Below are 7931 nucleotides of genomic sequence, written 5' to 3' on the forward strand. Positions count from 1 at the left end.
AATGTATATCAAAACACAACTACTTTAAAGATTCACAAAAAAAAAAAAAAAAAAAAAAAAAAAAAAAAAAAAAAAAAAAAGAGAACAAAGTAGGTCCCATGCAATGCACAAGCTCTCCTCAACTCTTTGGACAAGATTTTTCAAGACATAACAAGGGGTAATTAGAGCTTCAGAGGAGACATCCTTCTGCTGGAAACAAAACATGGAAGCGGTAATATACGACATGTATGTGGTAAATGGGGTTCTAATGTTGTAAATCAGTTAGAACTACCAGCTCTAGGACCTATGAGGGCACCATTCAGTGGTAGATTTTTTTTTTGATAGGTAGGGAGGGAAGTAGGTAACAGCCAGGGGGTTCAAACTCGAGACCTCCTAGTGAGCATGGGATTTTTGCACACCACAGCTCACCAACTGCACTAGGCAGTTGTTGTTCATTCAGTGGTAGATGTTAATGATGTTTTCGGAAGGTTCGACTTCTTCCTGTTTTTTCCCCCATCAATGGCACTGGAAATAGAGATTAAAGTTGTGGATGGGAACCAAAGTGGCTGTTGAAGAATAGAAATATAGAAACTTTGGTATGGGGTCACTTGCAATCCGAAGATTATGGGCTGTAGTTGGTGCCCCTGACTTGATTGGAGATAAATTTTCCTTTCGTGCAAGTATGTGTTACTATGTTCAAATAGTAAGCTTTTTCAAATGTCTCACCTCATTTAAATGGATGTATTTTTATACATTATATAATCTTAATAGATTTCTTAGCTATTGCTTGTCAAAAGTTTCTTAGCTATTGCTTGTCAAAAGTTTAAAGGAAGGAGAAGGGGGGTGATGGAAGAGTACAGGAAGGTTATTAAGGAGTTCCACATATGACACAACATAAACCAAACCTCCAAGCTCAAAATTTGTGCTAGAAAATGGCTCAGTTTTTGCATATGGACCTCTACGGACATTGGAGAGTGAGTAAGCATAAAAGGGAAACAATTTTATCAAACCCAAACTAGCAAAATATGTCCAGGATTGAATTAATCAATCTAATTAAAAATACTCTCACTGGTATTTAGATAACCAGAGTTGAACAAATTTCTCAAGCAGGGGAACTAAAGGAGACTGGAGAATAGTAAGAAAGATATGACACCTCCACTACTTTTCGAACATATGAATATCAGCAAATCAGATAATGCAAAGAAAGTAGAAATGACTAAGACGGAAACAGATGTAACAATTAAATCTTACAAACGTTGAAAATTAAAATCCAAATTCTTGTTACAACAAAACTTTCAAAGGGCAGGCTAAAATTAAGCACAATAATATTACTCAAAGGTTAAAACAGCAGTATGAAATAATTTTAATTAACATAATAGACCAAGTTAAATCAGAGATGAAGATACAAAACTTAAAGATCTCCCAAAAATATATCAAATCCACTTAAAAGCCTAAACATAGAGCTAACAACACTGGACTAGCGTCAAAAGGCCAACCGAAGTCAATTACTTGATTTTTCCAACGCCACTATAATTAAGACTGAAACAGCTGAAATCAAACAAATGATCAGCTTTGGATCCTATGGAACTGAAACCAGCAAAGATGAACTTCACACTGGATCAGTGCACCTACCACATTATTAAATATCCAACTAAAGCAAACCAGAGAGAGAGAAAATCGAATTCAGCTCCCTAACAGTATCTCAGGTTAACACCCTAGACTGAAAAACGAAAGCATCTTTGACAAAATGTCTCATAAATCAAGAAAAATGTCTAGTAAATGTAGTGAAAAAGAAAGAAAAAAAAGAAGAAATTAAAACGTACAACATTGCTTCGTTAAAAAGCCAAATCCCGATATCTCAATTAGTTCCATCTCAGAAAACTTCAAATGCATAGTAGAATCAGATACAGAATGCACTGAGCAGAACTGATTTGAAAATATTAAGAGAAAAGAAAAGAAAAAATAATTGAAAGAGAGAAGGAGAGAAGACGGTGTTGAGCCATCTCGTACCTAACAGGGGATCTGCGAGTGCTTAAACTGCAAGGGAAATCCGAAATCACGGAACCTTTCGATGGAAGCTTCGGAAGTGATGGAAAGACAGATCGAGGCAGGTCTGTTTCTGTGGCGGGAGAAGCAGTAAATGTAGTAGTTTCGCCATGGGATCGATAATCAGAGATGACATATCAGATTTCGAAAATCTGAAGCCCCCGATTAAAATAATAAGGGAAAGCAACGTTCCAACATCCCGCCAAGGATATAAGACAAGAGATACGAGGAGTCAAGGAGGTGACCAATTAATTATTTTTTGCTTAAGGTGGAATTTATGAATTTACAGAAATACCATCTGTTTTGACCAGAGTCAACGTAGGTGACTGAGTTGAACAGTCCGCTGGCTATTCCGTTACTTGAGGCTACCAAGTCGTTCCGAAAATAAGCCTAAAGACTGAGGGTAAAAGGGTAATAACATTAATCTATAGAGTCATAGACCAGGCGGGAGAGCGTCTGCCACTCTCGCCATAGACAAAGACAGAAGGAAATCTTCCAATTTAAATCTTTGGAAACGGCCACCACGCCGCCAACTTTGGGAAGAATCCCAAAGCACTCTTGGTTGAAAAGATTCTCACTTCACCGAGAGATCACCCATGGAATTTGACCCCTCAATTGATTTTTTTTTTTCTTTGGCTAGTACCCTCCAAATCTGCAATTGAACCTATGAAGGGTTGCAGAGGCCACTAAGTTAGTTTACAAATTATATATTTTATATTTTATGGATTTTTCCTTCTTACATAATAGGTTATGAGAAAATTATTTGAGATGACATAATGATCATGTTTAATGGAGAACTTTGGATGCTCCAATATAGAGAAGTGATTTGATTTAAATTGAAATAATTGAAAAAGTTAAAAACGAAGCCAAAGTTATCCTAAGGAAAAGTGGTGAGAAAAGACGTGTACTTTTTCGATTACATTCCTTGAAGAAAAAAAATATAAAAAAAGAAAATCAGTAGCTTTCAAGAATGGTAATAAGTCATTTTCTGTCTTATCCATTACGTAGAAAAAAAACTAAAAATGATAAACAAAAGCTGTTCATTCTCTGTCTTACCAATTGGGTGGAAAAATACTTGGAATCCCTCTCTTTTTTAGGGTGGGGAATACTAAAATTACAGTGAATTAAAGTCTTACACTTCAAACAAACATTTCTCTGACTTAGGACTCCTGTGACTCTTTCTTGCGTTCTGTTTGAATGTAAAGAGAATTAAAGGGAGATGAAGTAAAAATTTTAAACTTAAAAAGAAACTTTTATGATTATTATCCACATAAGGGAAGCTGAATATGATCTTCTCTAACATATCTAAATCAAATTCCACGCACTCGAGGAACTTATGACCTGATAATCGTTGTTGCATCCACTCCATGAAGAACCATACACCTTCAACTCTTCAAATTCAACTCTCCAAATCAGCATTGTTTTACTATCTTTAAGAAACCTGAAACACAAACCCCACTGTTCCATTATGGACATTGCTACATTAGAGGGCCTGTTTTGTAATTATAAAAAAACCGAACAAGGACAATAATTTATAAGAGAAGGGCAAGGCAAGTTTAGCTTCTTCGAATATAATAAAAATATTGTGCTAACACAACCCAAGGGAGGATAATGATTTAATCCTTCCGGGCTTGAACGATAAATATGACAGACAAGATATGGAAAATATGACAACATTTCCTAACTTTTGGTTGAGCTTCAACAGTTCATTAATAGTATTATTGTCAAAGTTTTACACGACGATGCCTATTTTGTGCTCCAATAAGACATAAAATTTTTCTAATGCTAATATGTCAATAGGAGGATGGACATTTCGTTATTATTCTTTCAGGAAGCACTATATGATATGTGTTGGGGGTATGGTATCTTGTATTCCTTCGCTTGCATATGTGCGTTGGTTCTGAAGGACCACTAAAAATGCCATAGGGCCCAAGACCCATGGGAGTTAGAGGAATTTGGCGAGGGTTTAGGGTGACAACCTTTTGACGAAATTTTTTTTAGGTTACATGGGTCTTTCATATATATACATGTCTGTATATGTTCTATTATTAATTTGCACCGATGGTTCATTCTTTGTAACTTGAGAGAAGTGTAAGGATGAGTGGTTGTAATTACCTTGTTCTCTATTGATAGTGAAGTAGATCCTGTCTCATCATGGATATAGGCAATCTTGTTGTACTACATAACCTATTTTATTACATTACGTGTGATTATTTGTTTGCAATTTCCATTTTTAGTGCAACATGGTGGAATTATGATCACTATCATTGGTTTCTTGGACTCGCAAGGAAGATGAGTGAGAAAGAGAATGTAATTTTATAAATATACCCTTGGAATTTAACCGTATGAACCTGAAGTGGGGATTCCAAAGGAGTGACAAAGTGATAGTCTAGTTGTCACTCAAGTAGGTTACAAATAACGAAATGATTTATTTAACCCAAAAGTCAACATAAAAACAAGGGCAATGAAACTTTAGGTTAATTCCAAAGCATTTTTATAACCGGGTAGGTGACATTCAGCTCGATCCTTTTTTCATTTTAGAGAGAGAAGAAAACTCAGACAGTAGACTAGAAGAACAAGAAAAAAGATCTAATCTAGAGACGCGTTTGTGTATTTGTGCTTCTGCACTAAGCTGTTCTTCCATTGGAAAAGGAAGACGAAGCTGAAGCAGTACTGCTTGGGTAAACCTTCTTCCTCCCACCAAAGAAGCTGCGGCGATGGGGTTTCTTCGCTGCCGTCTCTCCCCTACTACTGTCCCTTCCTTCTAAGCTCTTCATCTTCTCTTTATGGAGCTTCTGCATCACGTATGCCTCAGCCATGTAAACTCCAACTGAAGACATTCTCAGATAGTTCAATACAGGAGGAGCTAAGGAGTGTTAGTTATAGGCTCAATTTTGCTTTGGGGGGACAAGATTTATTGTTGATGTGGAGCCCATGGGCCAATTGAATGGATTGTTGACTCAGCCATCACCATAATGGGTTTAGGTTATTCCATTATCCTTTTGGTTTTAATGGTTTGATATGTATCTTTCTTGAACGCAGCCTTCAGCATCTATGGATGGAATAAGAACGGAAATTATAGAACTAGTAGACAAATGCTAGCCGGGACAGAATAATGTGGTCCTTCCATGGCTTTGTTTGTGCTCGGCTGAGCTCGACCCTTGCAGGCCCACTGTTGCCATTATTTTCCCATATCAATCATTGTTGAAACTTCAATTAATAATGTTAGTGTAGGTCTTCATCGATGGAGAAGAAGAGAGAATCTCTTAAGCCACCTCATCTTAAAGTACGGGAGGGTATATTATTGTCCACATAGAATAGGACTGGGAATTTAATGATAGAATTTATTGTGCAAGAATTCAATCATAGAGTCCCACCATGTAAAGAATCTCTTTTACCCGAGTGTTGAAAAAAAAAAAAAAGTTCTCGTAGCATTTTTGCATAAAAGTGGTAAAGTAATTTATAATTAAATCACGTGTGAGAGAGTTAATAAGCATTCCTCTTCAGCTCAAGTCTATGGCTCTTTGCATAAAGGAGTTGTTCAATGTTTTTTAAAGCCTAATAAAGTATAAGGTGAAGAAAAAGAAAATGAATAATCTGTTTGCGAATAAAAATGTTATAAAATATTGAAAACTTCTCAAGATTAAATTATTTGGGAATTATCACATGTCTTGTATAAGGTTACCTCTTTCTTAAATTATGTGATTATTTATAAGATGATCTTATAATTAATTTTAGCAAATATGCTCAAATAAATTCATTTTTATTTTGTATAATTTCTATTATTTATTCAAGGGATTTTCTTATTGACACCCTCCAACCTTAGTTTTTTCCCTTTTTAGAAAAACCCACAATTTTTTTTAATGAAAGTAAATATTGTTATTTCACATTTGTACTAAAAAATGTACATGCATGACAGTCTAACATTTGATAATGACATAATGATAAATCAATTTCAAGTTATTTTTAAAAACCATTTTATACCTATAAAAAAAAAATGGAAATAAGATAAGAAAAATTAAAAGAAGGTGTCAAGTTTTAAATACATCCATAAATGTGTCATTTAAACAATATTTTCATTCTTAGTCCGATGAAAAAATAAGAATGTCATCTTGAAAAGACCTTATAGATTTGATTGTTATGAATAAAATGAAACCGTTTCATTTTTTATGATACCTCTAGATTTGCATTAGATTTTGAGTAAATATTCAAGAATTATAGGGATAAAATTGGACACAATACCTTTTGATTAGATTTGGAATTTAAAGAGATGATTTATGATTTATAGTGTATACATGATCCTTTTCTTGTCAAAATATCTTGACTAGTAAATAGAAAAGGCAAAATGATGGCATGTACCAAAATATTCTGTATCTGTTGAGAGGAGATTGAAATGATATATGATTCTTCTCTTGTCTGTTCATGAACCATGATCTGCTTTAGTTGCGATTGGACTAAATTGAAGAGTATGAATTATATATCAATTGAAAATCATCAAATCAGAAATAGAAACACCTTCAATTCCTTCTTCCCATACCGGGGAACATCAAATAAGTGGTCCTTGTTCTCTTATTTTCTAATAGAAATCTCTAAAAATTTTGTCTAGTTAGTAGTGCTGAGCTGGTATAGGATAGGATAGTCACCATAAAAAGTTAAAAACCTTTTATGGATTGGGGAATCTAGTACGAGAATTTATAGTGCCAATATATCTAACAGAGTATACTAATGGGTTGGTTATATAACTCTGCTAACCAAGTTTCCATTATATGGTATTTTGGGTTTCCCCCATTTTAATCATCAATGTCAAATTTCAGTCTCAAATTCAATTATTTCCCTTTTCATTTATTATCCCTCCTAGATTCTTTCACCTTATTGTAGTCCTGAATTCTACTTTGTCAAATGGCAAACTTCAATCATGTTGAAACTTGATATATGAATTGGGAACCCTACACTACCAAAAAAAAAAAAAGGCATTTGCGACACTTTTTTAACGACGGACATAATTTTCGTCCCCTAAATACACCGTTTGGGACAGATATAGATCTGTCGCTACATATCAGCCAGTTGGGACATATATCTTATTGTTCCGATATTTGGGATGGATTTTTTCCGTCACTATTGGGGACTGAATTTTATATCGATTAAGACAAATTACCTTCTGTGCCTAAACAAATAATTTAGGACAGTTATAGTTCTGTGGCTACATACCTATGATCACAAATTTTTAGCGTCTTTTGAAGTGCCAATTACTTGAATATGGACCTTAATTGGTTACGGTCTAAATTGTGACCAAGTTGAAAATGATCCTAGCCCTCACAGCCTTGTATTCACTAGTGCAAACTTGAATTATAGGGGAGCGAAAAAAATGAAACAACTGTGTTAAGAGTATCAAGACATTTTCGCATGAGACTATTCTGAAATGTTAGGATTGAGCCCTCGAGTGGCCATCGTTACATAACATGCAATAAGCTCCCCATTAAAATTGAGAAGGGGACAAAAGTTAGTTATTTGAGCCCCAATTTGTTGTGGCGTGCTTATCCATTGCTGCCATTAATGCCTCCAACTTTCTTGTTTGGTGGAATTGGACTTCGCATCATCTTTGTTGATGGAGACTCCATGCTTCTTAAATTTGGAAAATCCAACTTATAGTCCTAGGGCAAGATAAGAAGCATGATTTAAATTAAAATAATAAATAAGGGGAAATGGTTCCTACATGCCGGGGTTACTTTAGATATACACACTTGGACATATAATATGGCTAAGAAGACATTGTATAATGATGTACTGGTCCAGGACTCTAGGTTAGCCATGTGTTGAATTTTGTATTCTAATTCAATTAGTTAATCATCCTCCCATGCACTAGAAGGGAAGGGAAGGGAAGGGAAGGGAAGGGAAGGGAAAGGAAA

General features: G+C 35.0%; 1 protein-coding gene across 1 annotated transcript in view; it reads right to left on the reverse strand.

Moving 5' to 3' along the window:
- The window catches only part of LOC122079377 (golgin subfamily B member 1-like), an 11644-nt gene extending 9438 nt beyond the window's left edge, over nt 1-2206 (reverse strand). Inside the window, exon 1 of the mRNA XM_042645787.1 lies at nt 1990-2206. The gene's annotated coding sequence lies outside the window, so the exon portion shown is untranslated. The remainder of the gene's footprint in view (nt 1-1989) is intronic.
- Nucleotides 2207-7931: the final 5725 nt, after the last annotated feature.

Source organism: Macadamia integrifolia, chromosome 5 (assembly GCF_013358625.1).
Source record: "Macadamia integrifolia cultivar HAES 741 chromosome 5, SCU_Mint_v3, whole genome shotgun sequence".
NCBI lineage: Eukaryota > Viridiplantae > Streptophyta > Magnoliopsida > Proteales > Proteaceae > Macadamia > Macadamia integrifolia.